Below are 17,181 nucleotides of genomic sequence, written 5' to 3' on the forward strand. Positions count from 1 at the left end.
CAATAAAAGAAAAATATGTGTGAGGCAGTGACGCACGCTGAGCAGCCTACAAGCATACGTGCCTGCAGGACACAATACAGCGTGAGCTGCACTCGCACAAAGAGACCTCTCAGACAGCCGTGAACAGTGCAGATAAATGGGTACTAGCATTGAAAGGCTCCGCTCTCTACTCCTATAGTGGTTGCAACCAACGTATATGAATACGGATGGATGCAATTGCACACTAATAGAATGAAAAATTTGCAGCTATAAAAGAAAAAATATGTATGAGGCAGTGACAAGCTGAGCGGCCTACAAGCAGACGTGCCTGCAAGACACACTACACAGCATGAGCTGCACTCACCCAGACCTTGCAGACAGCTGTGAACACTGCTGCAAGGCAAAACAAAGCTACACTTATTGAGAATGTAGCCTGGGTAAAGCACAATATGCTTTTGAAAATCGCTATCACTAACTGTACCTCAGAGTCTTGAACAGCAGCCTGTCCCTAACTGAATTCACAGCAGAGTGAACCAGAAATGGCGGCGGCTTTTATAGTGCATCATGACATCATTTCAGCAGCCAATCACAGCCTTGCCATTAGTTAACATGCCTAACAGGATGTGCCCACACTTCTGAGGATTGTCATTGGCTGAATCAAATCAAACTGGCTCATAGCATTATGGGAACTTCCGATTCCGGTATTCGATATGCTAAAAGTATCGGAACTTAGTATCGGAATTCCGATACAGTGAATATCGGCCGATACCCGATACTTGCGGTATCGGAATGCTCAACACTATCAGTGAGACTACTTCGGACAATGAAGGGCATTTGGGGTTTTTCCAATAGCTAGCGATTTTAATTCTTGTAGCTACAATAATATGTAAAATTACTGTGCGGAACTCATAGGGAAACGAGTCGAGATCAATGGCGAGTAGTGCATGCTGTGCGGTAAGAGACACTGATATACCACAAATTTGAAGTATCAAATGGTTTATAGCTTCCCACAGACTCCTAACATTACCGCGACTCCACATATATGTAATATATCTGCGTCAGGGTTTCCACATCTCCAGCACGTGTCTGGGGAACTGCGGAACATCCCGGACAGCCTATAAGGAGTGAATTACCACCTATATAATTATTTACTTGCATTCTCAAAGTGGTTAGTGCATTTAGATTGGCTTCCAATAATTAAGAAGGATGCCCTCTACTGCTCTGATGTAAATGTGCAATTAAGGTCTTTTTCCCACTTTTGTAAGTATGAAGTTAGTGAGGGGAGGGCATTCTCCAACATACAATCATAGCCTATAGATAATGCCCTAATTTGTAACGTGAGGTTTAACAGTATAGAGTATAGTTTAGATGGTGGAACATGTACCTGCTCCTTCCTTTCAGTCAGAAAGTGCCGAATCTGAAAATATTTATAGAAATCCCTTTGGGGGACATTGTATCTATCCCGCAATGATGAGAAAGTAATTAGTCCCTCATACAAACTCCCAACCGGAGCGGCTCCGGAAGATTTCCTATTTTGGAGGTTGAGGTTCGGGATACAATGCTCCAGTGTCTCTATGGGGGCTGTTAGAAGTGTGGTTTGTATAAGGCCTAGTTTACTATTCAACATTTTCCATAGTTCCAGAGCCGCGTCAACTGTATCTCCATTAGCGATTGTGATGTGATGTGCATGGTAAAAAGCTGAGACGTTGGAGGTTCTCATCAAATGTTTTTCAATTGTTATCCAATGCCGGTCATCATCGTTGTTCCACATAAATCATAATTGTTCGAATAACGTGGCTATGTAGTAACGGACCACCGAGGGGCATCCCAGGCCTCCCTTACTCATAGGGATGTAAAGCGTATCCGCTTGGACCCTGGATTTTTTCTCTGGCCAAATATACTGTATTTTAAGATCATTGCTTGGATCTCTTTTAATATTTTCATTGGGAATATGATGGGGAGATTGCGGAACAGATACAATATCTGTGGGAGAATGAACATTTTAACTGACGCTATCCTGCCCAGCCATGATAGTTCATGATTCTTCATACGTAACATGTCTGTCTGGATTTTCTTCTTCAGAGCCTCATAGTTTAATGATAGCCATTTATCTGCTGATAGTGTAACCGAAATACCCAGGTGCTCAATACTATCATTCCCCCATTTAAGAGGATATTTATCCTGAAATATTTTTGGATACACTACAAATGGGGTTAAATTTAATACCTGACATTTAGACATATTGAGCTTATAATATGATATTTTAGTGTATGATTCGATTATTTGCATTGCTGCCGGTAACGACTGTGGGATTTGTTAACGCTAGGATGATATCGTCTGCAAATAATCTGATTTTGTGTTCCGTTTAATTCACCTGGATCCCTGATACTGTTGAATGTAGCCTAATTTTTTCCGCTAGAGGTTCAATCACCAAAGCAAATATAATGGGTGATAACGGACACCCCTGTCTCGTCCCATTGGTAATAAAAAACCTATCCAACATCATTCCCGAGATAGAGACTGACGCTGATGGGTGAGAATATAACAGAGTAATTGCCTTAAAAATACTACCCTTAAATCCGAACCTGGTTAAGACCTCAAACAAATATCCCCAATGCACCCGATCGAACGCCTTTTCCGCATCCAATGATAGGAGCAGAGAAGGCGTCCGATTCCCCCTCGCCACATGAATGAGATTAATCATTCGTCTGGTAGCGTCCAGTGTCTGTCTAGATTTAATAAAGCCGATCTGATCCCAGTGCACCAGGGAAGGGATTATATCAGAGATTCTATTTGCTAAAATTTTGGAGTACGGCTTGAGTTCTGTGTTTAAAAGGGAAATTGGCCTAAAATTATTTGGATGGTCGGGTGATTTGCCTGGCTTAGGGAGGGGAACTATGGTCGATTGTAACATTTCGTCACGTATTTTGCCCGTTTCGAATATGTTTTGGAAGACTAATAATAGATGTGGGGACAAAATTTGGTAGAATAACTTCAAGTGTTCATTGGTTATACTATCCGGTCCTGGGGATTTGTTATTTTTGGTTGCTTGAATGGTTTGTTGGATTTCTTTTTGGCTTATGGGTTGGCTTATTACCATCAGTTTATCTTCTGGGATTTGGGGTAGGGATATGCTGTTCAAAAAATTATTGATTAGATCCGCATTTGGTTGTGGGGTCAGATTATCGCTCTCGAGATTATAGAGAGAATAATATTTTGCGAAGGTATTCGAAATTTCTTTAGGGTTGTAAATTTTATTCTTTTGGGATTCTTGTATATGGGCTATTTTTTGCTTTGTTAATCTCGCTTTGATCTTATTGGCTAGTATTTTACTCGCCTTATTCCCTTGCCAATAATATTTTGCTTTGTTTCTCCAAGTTATGCTCATTTATATTGGAGTAGCGGATATAATTCATACCTTGCCTTTTGTAGTTTCCCATATACCATGGGTGAAGGATTCTGTTTATGGGTGTTCTCCGCATTCTTAATTTTTTGTGTTGAGCTGCTATCTGTATTAGTCGCCGTCTTATATAGGCGAGGTCACTTGGGATTTGATGTTATCTGAGGATGTTAGAAAGTTATTAATTCTCCAAGGGGAATAATTTACATTATTGTACATCTCTTTAATTTGGCAAGTTAGAGGGGCATGGTCCGACCAGGTTATGTTTCCAATTTTGGCTGACTATATTCTGCAGGAGCCATTTATCCACTACCATTAGATCTATTCTTGAATATATTTTATGTGGGTGGGAGTAATACGTATAATCCCGCTCAGAAGCGTGAAGGACTCTCCACGCGTCATACAATTCTTCTGACTCTGGATAGGAAAAATGTGGTCAGACAATCCGTGCTGCGAATCACTAAAAACTCAGATTATTAATACAGTTGTCTTTATTCTACGCATTTCAGAGTCTCACAGAACTCCTTCCTCAGGAAAAAAAACATTTTTTTTTTTTTCATCTGCACACCGGATAATGCACTATTGCGCTATCTCTTTTACAGCAATCTTACAATTCTTCTGACATGAGACACTGAGATAACGCGTGGGACTAGGGTTTTTTCTTCGAGCACCAGGATTTGTCTATACTAGGGATTGGAGTCATGTTAAAAACCCCAAAAATTAGCAGGGATCCTTGTTTTATATTAATTTAGTTATAAGCTCTTTATTGAAGGTGATTTGACCTGAATTGGGTGCGTATATGGATGTGATTGTATACACTTTATTATTGATATTGCATATTAATATTACATATCTGCCTTCTTCATCTAGAACCCTATCAATAAGTTGGAACGCTGTAGTATCTTTTATTGCGATCGCTACACCTCTCTTCTTTTTCGCCGCATATGACACACAGTTATAGGGATAGTTTCTATGTTGTAATCTATGCCCATCTTCACGGTTTAGATGTGTTTCTTGGACACATAATATGTCCGCCTTAAGTTTCTGGGCTTCCTTCCAAAGTAACGATCTTATATAGGGGCTATTTAGACCTTTTGCATTGATGCTTGAAATCTGAAATACCATCGGTTACAGTAGTAAGTAAAGGAATCAATAAGTCACCAAATATGGGGCAATAATTGGGAAAATGAAGGGGTTAAGGTTATTAACAACAACTATAACAAGTACAACTTGTACAACTCAGAGTCCGGTTCTATGTGAACCAACTGGATACTCGTTCCTATCCGGTATTGGGGGGGTGAGAATAGAGAAAAGAAAATATTCTCATGTCCCTTCAACCTGCCAGCAAAACAAAAAAAAAATACTAGCGGTGGGGTGTCCCGGCATAGGCACACGGGCCACATATAGTCACAGTATACTTGCGTGGGGATTAGGTCCATTCTTTGCTCAGCGTCGGGGGTCTCTTCTTTAGCGGGAGCTAGTGTCTTCATCCACTGACGCCAGGGACCGCTCCTGGAGCAGGGTCATGGCCTCTCTGGGGGACACAAGGATGTGAGTGACTCCGTTCTTCATCACGATGAGCTTTACCGGATATCCCCACTTGTAGGTGATATTGTTGTCCCGTAGAATCTTGGTTGCAGATGAAAATTCCCACCTCCTCTTCAGGGTGGTTGCGGACAAATCTGTGAAAGCCAAGATGCTCTGAAATCTTTCTGGAAGATCCTGCTTTGTTGTCGCTGCCCTGGTCCCTGCCTCCTTGAAGTGGTAGAAGTGCAGCCTGGCTATCACGTCCTGTGTTGTGGAACTGGGAGCCGACTTTGGCTTAGGGATCCGATGCGCCCTGTCAATCAGCAGGTCTCTTTGATCCGCCGAAGGCACTAGGGTTGTGAAAAAGTGTGTTAGAAACTCCTTTAAGGCCTCCGCTATCACACTCAGGGATTCCTCTGAAGCGCAAGTTATTGCGCCTGGAACGGTCTTCTAAGTCTGCAAGCTTTAGTTTTAAGGCCATGATTTCTTCATCCGCTTCATTATGCGCATCCACAAGATAGTTATGCGCTGTAGTATATTCTTCCAGTTTCCCCTCTGTGTGAGGTTCTGTCGCCAATCTGCGTAATTTCTTTATATAGCGCAGTGAAAGCCATTGTAATATCAGTATGAATGGCTTTTTTCTGGTCTCCCAGCAGGGATCTGAGTGTGGCTACAGTGACTGGGGTAGAATTGGAGTCTTTAATAGGAGATTGTGAGGGGATGGTCAGGGCTGTGCTTTGTAACTGTAGATCATGAGGCTTTGGACCTCCAGCACTTTTAGCAGGGGAGAGGAGCAGGGACTGCAGCGTTGGTGAGAAGTTCTGTGCGACCAGGGTGTTTGCAGCTTTATTGGGGGTGTGGGGCTGGTGGTGTGCTTTTTCAGTGTGCGGCTCTGAGCTCTGCTGCACACTGTTACTGCTCCTGCTGCTGCCGGCGGCCACGTGGTGAGAGTCGTGGCCGCCATCTTGGATCCGACTGCCCGCTGCCTCAAAGACCTGGACCTTGCCTGGAGCCTGCTCCCTCCTCCCCCGCATCATTCTTACTGCGCTCTGATCTCCGGTGCCTCCGCCACTCCTGCCTCCTGAATTGGCCTCCGGTAACCCTCCTGCGCTTTGAGCCGCTTATTTACTGCTGGTGGCTGGGGAGCACGGGCCGCACACGTCCACTCAGCTCCACATCCGGTCACGCCCCCCCAAAATATGATTTTTAAATTGTACGGCTGTACGTTATAAACTTATGTGAAGCCCTTGGGGGTTCAAAGTTGTCACCACATATCTAGATAAGTTCCTTGGGGGGGTCTAATTTCCAAAATGGGGTCGGCTCTCCAAACGTGATATGGCGTCCGATCTCAATTCCAGCCAGTTTTCTGCTGAGAAAGTCAAACAGGCGCTTCTTCCCTTCTGAGCTCTGCCAGGCGTAGAAACAATGGTTCCCCCAACATATCAGGTATCGGCGTACGCAGGACAAATTGCACAATAACTTTTACAGTCCAATTTCTCCTGTTTCAAAAAATTCCTGTGCGTACCTTGAGGGATGCAGTTTTTAGAATGGTGTCACTTTTGGGTATTTTTTTATCATATAGACCAGGGGTAAGGAATCTTTTCTGCCAAGGGCCATTTTGATATTTATACCATCCTTCGGGGGCTGTACAAACTCCGCCCACCAAGTATATCCTGACTCTGGGACTGGTGTCAGGACTTAATCTTTCATTGCATGCCCTTCAGTGTTCAGTAGTGAACACTGCGTGTGTGTGCTAACAGAGCAAGAAGAAAATAATGAGCTGGTGGCAGTCAAAATACAACTCCCTGCCAAAGCAATGCAGTCCCTGAGAATCTGTCCGGGAGCCGGATAAAAGGTCATTAAGGGCCGTAAATGGCCCTGGGGCCTGAGGTTCCCCACCCCTGATATAGACCCTTCAAAGTGACTTCAAATGTGATGTGGTACCTAAAAGAAAATGGTGTTATAAAAATGAGAAATTGCTGGTCAACTTTTATCCCTTTTAACTTCCTAAAAAAAAAAAATTGTTCCAAAATTGTGCTGATGTAAAGTAAACGTGGGAAATGTTACTTATTAAGTTTTTTGTATGCCGTATCTCTGTGATTTAAGGGCATAAAAATTGAAAGTTGGAAAATTGCAAAATTTTAAAAATTTTCGCCAAATTTCCATTTTTTTCACAAATAAACGCAAGTTATATGAATGAAATTTTACCACTAACATGAAGTACAATATGTCACGAGAAAACAATGTCAGAATCACCGGGATCCATGGAAGCGTTCCAGAGTTATTACCTCATAAAGGGACAGTGGTCAGAATTGTAAAAATTGGCCCGGTCATGAACGTGCAAACCACCCTTGGGGGTAAAGGGGTTAAACCTTCTAAAATGCTAAGGCCTCTTTCACACTTCAGTGTTTTGTGTCAGTTATAATCTGCCAAAAAGGCGGAGAAGCGGATCCGTTCTTAACTGATGTGAACGGATGGCACAGGAGAGAGAGAGAGAATTTAGTGTCAACATTATGGCGGATCCTCACAAAAACGGATGCAACGGATGGCAATCCATCAAAATCCGCCAATAATGGAAGTCAATGGGGAAAAAACGGATCCGCAAAAAAAATTGCGGATCCGTTTTTTTCAAAACTTGGCGGATTTTGACTGATTGTAAAAAACGGAAGTGTGAAAGAGGCCTAACAGAATGAAATAACAGTTTACAAATGGTGCTGATGTAAAGCAGACATGTGGAAAATGTTATTTATTATTGTTTTATTGTTTTTCTGTGGTATGACTATCTGGATAAAAAAGATAATCATTCAAAGTTTGAAAATTGCTATTTTTTATTTTTTTGTCAAATATTTTTATTTTTTTTATAAAGAAACACAAAATATTGACCTAAATTTACTATTATAATAAATTATAATGTGCCACGAAAAAACAATCTCAAAATCACTGGGATTTGTTGAAGAATTCCAGAGATATTACCATACAAAGGGATACTGGTCAGATTTAAAAAATGTAGCCCTCTCACTAAGGGGTTAACAAGCTTGTGGCCATCCCCAGAGTAGAGCTATAGGAGGGTAGCTTGGTACCAGAGCAGGTGAGACATCGTTGGCCAAGTATCGACATCCAGACTTTGCTAGTTAAGACCCAGCGCCCAGACATTGCCTGTCAAGACCCAAAGCTCAGACTCCCGTAGGTCAAGCACAGAAAGTCAGATGCTGATTGTTGGATGGGATGAAGCTTCTGTCATGCTGAAGAGAAGCCTTGGGTGAATCAGGACATTACTTCCAGCGCAGATGTACGGTACAGGGTGTGGACGGAGGCTGCGATTCAGAGAATGAAGGAAGCCAGCGAGATTATACACTGGGTATCGATTGACTCTCCTGGGACTTATGGCAGTTGTTGTAATCACTAGAGGTGCCAAAACAAATATATGGCAGTGACAGGCCTAGTACTGGGAGTGACCTCTGTTAGGTTGAGGCATACAGGCCATGTTAGTCGTCTACATGCTAATAAGGATGATGTATGTTAATAGAGCATTAATAAGGTATTGTATGTAATGTAGAAAGTGTCATAACATACTGTACCTTTATTCCTGTTGTTAAAGAAAACAGGAAAAGTCAGCTCACCAACGACGAAAACACCTGTTCGTTCCTACAGCATTGTTATTACTTACTAGATTAAGGCCCGATGCTATCGCATCGGGAGGATAGTGATGTAGCGTTGACCATGTGTTGTGTGGCACTGTGAGCAGCACACCTTGAGAAGGAGATGTGGTGAACAGCCATCCTGCCTATCTCTTTAGCTGTTCACAAAAACCCGGCCCTGTTAAAAGAGGAAATAACATATCTCAGCAGCAAATATGATGCTGGACCTTGACATCCGGGTTCATATCACCAAATGAAAGAATTTTGATGATACACATCTCCCCTTTTATACTTCATGTGTGTTACATTTACACATAATTCTCAATATTACTGTATCACACCAATGTTTTTATTTGGATAGGATATTTACATAGTGAGCCTCAAGAGGGACAGTATTACTGACGTATGTAAAGTGCTATTGAAATAATAGTACTCAATAAATAAATAAAAATTTTATTATTATTACCTAAGTTATGTAGGTATGTGTTAGCTATGTAGTTGAAATCTACGTATCGGTGCCTAAATTTTTTTTGTTTTTGTATTATTTTTTTTAATCTATATATACCTATATGTTTTTATGGATTTAAATATGTCTATGACCTATATGTGAAAGAGATAATTAGTGTATGATATATCTATCTGCTTAGAATATATATATAACATATATCAAGCTATGTATAGAAGTCTATCTATATCTATTTAGAATGTAACTCATTTATATATCTATCTATCCATTCCAGGACCAACTTAAATAGTTTAAAGTAAAACATTTTTGTAAACGACATTTCTAGTGAAGATTTTTGGGCTATTAGGTATTATCTTCCAAAAGGTAGGGGATAAAACAAGGGGAACTGCTACCTTGGATCTAATCCTTATAAACAGGGAGGAAATGGTTGAGGAGGTAAAAGTGGCTGGGACCCTAGGAGGTAGCGACTATGCTATTTTAGAATTTTGGATAACTAGAGGAGGAAGACCTGTGAAGACTCAGACGTCAAGGTTAGATTTCAGAAAGGCAGATTTTAAGGGATTCAGAAAGAGAATTGGAGGGATCCAATGGCTGGATATCCTTAAAGACAAAAATGTCCAGGAAGGATGGGAAATCTTGAAAAATGAAATTCTCAAAGCACAAATGTTAACAATTCCGAAAAGAGGGAAGAATAGGAAGCATTTAAGGAAACCAGGATGGATGAACACAGAACTTAAGCACATGCTTAAAAGGAAGAAAAAAATGTTTATAAAATGGAAAGAGGGAGGCATATCTAAAGAAGAATATAATGCTGTCTGCAGAACCTGCAGGGCACAAATCAGGTTTTCTAAAGCTGACAATGAATTGAGGCTTGCAAGAGATGTCAAAAGCAATAATAAAGGATTTTGGGGATATGTCAAAAGTAAAAGAAAAGTCAAAGATGCTATAGGATTTTTACAGGATGAAAATGATGAAATGGTAAGACAGGATGTTGAGAAGGCAGAACTTTTAAATTCCTATTTTGCATCTGTTTTCTCTCAGAAAGGAAATGTAACATCAACTGTTCTTCACTGTCCTATTAAGGGAATAGAAGAATCCAGGATATCTATAAACAGAAAGATAGTGAGGAAACACTTAGCTAACCTAAATGAATTCAAGTGTCCAGGATGAATTACACCCCAGAGTACTGAAGGAGATAGCAGAAGAAATTTTTGAACCCCTCTCCATAATCTTTGAAAATTCTTGGAGAACAGGAGAAGTCCCAGAAGACTGGAGAAGAGCAAATGTTGTTCCTATCTTCAAAAAGGGGAAGAAGGTGGACCCAGGCAACTATAGCCGGTGAGTCTGACTTCTATACCAGGAAAGATCTTTGAACAAATTATTAAACAACATGTATGTCAGTACCTGGATAAGAATGAAGTGATTAAACAGAGTCAGCATGGGTTTGTAACTAATAAGTCATGACAGACTAACTTAATTTCCTTCTATGACGGAATCACTGATTGGGTGGATCAAGGAAATGCTGTAGATATAGTATATCTTGACTTCAGCAAAGCATTTGACAAAGTATCTCATACAATCCTTATTGAAAAAACGACTAAGTATGGAATGGACAAGGCAACTGTTAGGTGGATTCATAACTGGCTTAGTGATCGGACCCAAAGAGTGGTCGTAAATGGCTGCACATCCAGTTGGAAGAATGTCTCAAGTGGGGTACCACAGGGCTCTGTCCTGGGCCCTTTATTGTTCAACATCTTTATCAACGATTTAGATGAAGGAATTGAGGGTAAATTAAATTTGCTGATGACACAAAGCTAGGAGGGATAGCTAATACTAGAGAAGAGAGAGAGGATTCAAAAAGATATAAATAAACTGGAGAAGTGGGCAGCAACTAACAGAATGGTTTTTAACAGGGAAAAATGCAAAGTACTATATCTGGGCAATAAAAATGAAAAAAGCATATACAGAATGGGAGGAATAGGGCTAAGGAACAGCACATGTGAAAAAGACTTGGGTATACTAATAGATCACAGACTGAATATGACTCAACAGTGTGATGCCGCAGCAAAAAAGGCAAATGCAATTCTAGGATGTATTAACAGAAGCATACAGTCTAGATCACGTGAAGTCATTATTTCCCTCTACTCTTTGGTCAGACCTCATCTGGAATATTGTGTCCAGTTTTGGGCACCACATTTTAAAAAAGACATCAACAAACTGGAGCAGGTTCAGAAAAGAGCGACCAGAATGGTGACCGGTCTGCAAACCCTGTCTTATGAGGAAAGGTTGCAGGAGTTGGGAATGTTTAGTTTGCAAAAGAGAAGACTGAGAGGAGACTTAATAGCTGTGTAAAAATATCTCAAGGGCTGTCACATTGTAGAAGGATCAACTTTATTCTCATTTGCACAAGGAAAGACTAGAAGCAATGGGATGAAGCTGAATGGGAGGAGACACAGATTAGATATTAGAAAAAACTTTTTGACAGAGTGATCAATGAGTGGAACAGGCTGCCATGAGAAGTGGTGAGTTCTCCTTCAATGGAAGTCTTTAAACAGGCTGGACAGACATCTGACTGGGATGATTTAGCGAATCCTGCTTTGAGCAGGGGGTTGGACCAGATGGCCCAGGAGGTCCCTTCCAACTCTACGATTCTATGATTCAATTGTCCTTGAAGTGGTGTATCCACCACTTTGACCCTAACGTTGCTGCGTTGCTTTACTCGGGAGAATGCAACATACAATTGTCCATGGGCAAATAAAGGTTCGGGCAAAAAAATGTCAACTCGATTGAGGGTCTGTCCTTTTGATTTGTTAATGGTCATAGCAAAAGCAGGTTTTAGAGGAAACTTGACGTTTTAATTTAAAAGGTAACCCAGTTTCTGAAGGACACAAATCGATGCGTGGAATAAATACAATGTCTCCTTCAGCTGAGCCAGTAATAACTTTAGCCTGTATGATGTTGCGGAGTAAGGCAGTGACAATGAGGCGAGTGCCATTGCGGAGACCTTTCTTGGTGTTTAGGTTTCTTAATAGCATCACAATGGTGCCAATTTTAAGTTTTAAGATATGCGATGGCATTCCTAATGGTGTCAGAGAGTTTAAAAATTCAACTGGGTAGTTTTCACATTCCTCTGCCTCATCAGCATCGACAGAATCATCACTTGTATATACAGTATAATCACCACTGATGCGATCCATTACTTTACAGTTCAGAAAGTCTACGTCCTCATTTTTTGGACATAGTATAGCATGTGATGCAGCAGTGTTGAGGCTTTGTTTGTCATTAACATCAATGCAAATATGGTCTCCAAAGATCTCGGTTACTATAGAGCCAGTGCAAAGCATGTCTGGAGGAATTTCAATGACATCCTCTCCAATGTTATGTTCATTAGACAGCTCACAATTTCCAAGTTTAAGCAACCTAGTGCTGTATTCAGGATCAGTGGAGCGCATGCTGTTGATCAGCGGTAGTCTGGTAAAATGTTGCCAATGTTGTGAATATTTAATGCAGGAATCTACAATGTCTATTCTTGTTCCATGAGCGGTGACGGGAAGACATTGTTCTTGGAGGAGACTTCAGACAATTACTTTACCTCCAAACGGTGTTTTATTTTTTTCAGCAACATTTGTTGTCATGATGTCACGTAGAAGTCTATCTATCACATTCAATGCATGTTTTTGGACCATAGTGCACTCATCAATAATAAAAAGTTTTGTACTCTGTAAATGTTTTCCTGCATTTGTATCGTTTTTAATCCTGGAAACGGATGTTTCGTTGATCGGAATAGGTATGCCATATAGAGAGTGGATTGTTCGGCCTCCTTGTATCAAGATAGCTGCTATTCCTGTAGTCGCTGCATGTGAGACAATTTCTCCTTGGCCTCTTAAATGATGTGTAAGTAGATGGTATAGGTAGGTCTTTCCACTGCCACCAGGTCCGTCGAGAAAAAAGCACTTTGGTGTTAAACTGCTATTTTGTAAAGCTTCAGTAATGACATTATAGGCAAAAAGTTTCTCCTGATTAAGAGTTTCATCTCTGCAGCTTTTTTTAACTCATAATCCTTATCATATTGTTTAAGGAGGTGTTTAATATTTTTTGCTGGGCGTGGTAAATTGAAATCAGCAAAAGTTTTTCCATGGACTATGAGGACATCTTGGACATCTTTCATAGCATATCCTTCACAATTGATACACTCTTCAGTGTCGCTGTGGTAGGTATGACAGTAGTCTTGTAAAAAATGGTCCGTAAATTCATTCCACAATTCAAGTGGATTACTGGGGGGGCCGAAAATACAGATATATGCAAACATGTCTCTAAGTTGGGAAGGCATGTTAAGAATGCAAGCATCTCTTAAAGTATGTCTCCAGATGCTATCATCGAATAATAATCCGAGTGCTAACGCAGCATCCTTAAAGGTTTCATGCATAACTCCATTGACGGTTTTAATGCTGTCAAAACTGGTAGCAGCTTTTACATGCAGTAACAAACGTAAATAATAGTGTTCTTGGTCATTCACACTAACAGAATACATTCTTCCAATAACTGTGAGACCCCCTCGTTTTCTTCGTTCCCATGTGCCTTGTTTCCAAACGTAGTGTTCTGGAATTTCGCGGTAGAAATAGTTATGTGCATTGTGGTCGATCTTATTAAGGTTGAAATACGCCATAAGTGTAGAATTGGAATTGAGCTTTTGATGGATGTTGTCTGCAGAGTCATTCTCATGAAAATAGAGTGGTTGAGAATTAGGCAGATGTACAGCTAGGCGAATGATGGCATGAGATTGTTTATGCATAGGAAAAGCAAATATCCGCCACGCAGCCTCAGGTGCACTAACATATCTGGTATCCGTAAATTGGTGTGTTTCATCATGTTGATGTTATTTTGGGAAATTTCAAGGTTGGCTTTGCCATGTCCATTGTAAACGTATTTAAATAAATATTTTACACTTTGAATGGAAGCACATATTTCTACATTAATATGGCACTTGTATTTGGTGAGTAAAAATGGGTTATATGGAACTACCCATTGTATTGTAAGGGTTCCAATGGATTGTAATGAATAAGAAAATGCTCACACAAGAATTGAATTTACTAAATTGATTTACTATATAAATGATAAGATTAAAATATAAAACTATAAATACATATGCATTAATCAGAAACAGGCATTCATACATTACATTATTCAGATAGTCTCATCTCGGTGTCCTCTCTGGTCTGTCACATCTCTTTTTCTGTGTCTCTCTTCTCATCTACCCTCCTTTTATCCCCCCCAAAAGCATTCAAATGTGTCTTCTTTGATCTATCCTTGAATGCTAATGAGAAAGTCCCCTGACCAAATCACATCCTTGGGAATGTTTACACACCCAATCTAATTATGACAATGAAGGTCTTTTGTTGGTAGATAAGTGTAAGCCAGTTATTTGTTCTGCTTGGACAATTTGACCATCTGGTTGAAACAAGTTTCAATGACCTTCTAGGAAGGTTCAAAGAGCTGAATATATATATATATATATATATAGTACAACTGATTGAAATTATATGAATAGTTGGTATTATTTAATTGGAGTGTTGAAACCATTAAAAATAAATCATAGTATACATTCCACCCCTTGGTTTCAATCACTTTAATTAATTAACCTGCCACTAAACTATACCATTTATCATTATTTGCATTGCTCGTATATAAATTTATTTATTTGCTACCAATAGAAAACCGCTTGGTAAAAAATAACATCCTGGGCTTAAAACGGAACAAAAACAACATTGGACCAGCAGGTACTGAAATATCAAATGTCTGTAGAAATCTTTCTTCGGATCTTCTTGACCGCAATTTTTAAATGGGTCTCTGTTGCAGGGAAAGCACGGGGATTATTATGCCCTCATCACTTTGGGGTGACCACTACTTTCCCTGGTTAGCAAAAGAACAGACTCTAAAGAGCAATCTGTCCCTGCCCTTCATGACATTAACCCCTCGGTGCAGGTGTCCAATGACTGAGCATAAGAGTCCTTTCATCTATTGCTGCAGCTGATCAGGGCCTCACTTTATATGCCATTTGCATCAGCTGGCAGTCATGAGGATTCACCCTGGTTGACGGTTCAGTATCATCCGGGCTCAGTCTCAGCGCTCAATTGGACATCTTCAGTCTACACACAAGACACAGCCTGCACTGAGGGAAAGTGAAATTCACAATCATACTTGAAAGTTCCAAAGTCTTGGCAGAGCTAACTCAGTCCAAAGCAACAATCCAAAATAACTCAGTCCATGATATATTCACAGTCCAAGATAGATTAACTTGTTCAATATAACTCAGTCCTGTTGGCTTGTTTTCCACCCCTTGATCAAACGACTCAAACAAAATTACTGTAAGTTTTGTTGGTCCAAATTGTGCCCAGAATGACCTTTGAAATTTTCTACTGTACCAAATATTTCTACTCTCGATAATACTACATAAAATATATATCATATTTGTATGGCCTTATACACTGATCAAACACATCAAATTCATGTCAATCACATTTGCATAAGAACGATGATCTTACCAGTACAATCATGTTCATGGAGATCACAAAATAATGTTACTACTAATCAGAATCAGTACAATTACATGTTAAGGAAAACCGAACCCAAACCAATTTGCTATTAACCCAATTCTAGCAAATTATTATTTTTACATAATATACACATTACATCAACACACACTCTCTGGCTAAACCTAAATGCATTCATTCAGTAAGCAGGAGAGATTCTCATTTATATATAGACAAACACACACTTTGGTGTTATGATTGAGTCACCGTAGGAGGCAAAAACAGAAATGCTAGCTAAGTCCAGAAAACCAGAGAGGTTGGCAGCTATCTGATTGCAGACCCCTGATCCTATCACAACAACTAACAGTAGCCGTGGGGGTTCCTACGATGCCCTAGACCCCTCCATCACAGCCGGAGAATTAAATAGGCCTAAAGAAAGAAAGGGGAAATCTAAACTGCCCCAGAGCAGACCCCAAAGCAATAGGCAGCCCCCAACATATGACGGTGAAGCAAGATGAAAACACTAACACAGACAGAAAGATAGACTGAGCAAAGACGGGGCCCAAGCTAACTAGATAGGAAAGGACAGGAAGGCTGCTGTCTGCAATCCATGAAAAACCCTATGAAAATAAGAACCAACAGACTGACAGTGAAAAAGACCCTGAAGACGCTAGGCTTCAAAAAAGCTATGTCAGTACTCAGGAATATTCTGAAGACAGAGCAACCGGCAAAAGGAGATTCAGCTCACCCAGCAGGGAATGGCAGAATCCTGAAAAGCAAGCAAAACAAAAGACAAATGCTAACAGGCAAAGCAGAAAACTTAGCTTTAGAGGAGCAGGAATCAGACAGGTGTCCTAGAAGTCCACAGAGAAATCACCCGCAGGGCAGAAGGGCGTCCGCAACCTTATATCCAGTCAGTGACTCCACTCAGCCAGTCATCCTCATTAGGCTCAGGTGCCTGATATGGGAGTTCACCAGACCTCAGTGACGAAGGGGAAAATGAACTCACAACAGTACCTCCCCCTTGAGGAGGGGTCACCGAACCCTCAACCACGCCACCAGGGCGATCAGGGTGAGCCCGATGAAAGGCACGCACCAATCTTTTGGCATGATTATCAGAGGCAGAGACCCAGGAATTATCCTCCTGACCATAACCCTTCCACTTAACAAATACTGGAGTCTCTGTCTAGCCAGACGGGAATCCAATATTTTCTCTACCTCATATTCCATGTTACCTTCAACCAATACAGGGTCTGGAGGTGCCACCCCAGGAACAACTGGTTCAACAAACCTCTTCAACAAGGACTTATGGAACACATTATGGATTTTAAATGTGACAGGAAGAGCCAAACGAAAAGAGACCGGATTAATAATCTCAAATCTTGTAAGGTCCAATAAATCTAGGCTTAAACTTAGGAGAAGCCACCTTCATAGCAATATTTTTTGATGATAACCACACCATATCACCAATCTTAAACTGGGGACCAATGGTCCTATGTCGATTGGAAAACCGCTGGGCCTTTTCCTGGGAGAGAGATAACTTATCCACCACTTGGTCCCAGATCTGGTGCATTCTCTCCACCACAGTGTCAACACCTGGGCAGGTAGAAGGCTCCACCTGCCCTGAAGAAAATCAAGGAT

The sequence above is a fragment of the Dendrobates tinctorius genome, unplaced genomic scaffold (genome assembly GCF_039654945.1).
Source record: "Dendrobates tinctorius isolate UK_male_01 unplaced genomic scaffold, ASM3965494v1 ptg000034l, whole genome shotgun sequence".
In the NCBI taxonomy this organism is placed as follows: Eukaryota; Metazoa; Chordata; class Amphibia; order Anura; family Dendrobatidae; genus Dendrobates; species Dendrobates tinctorius.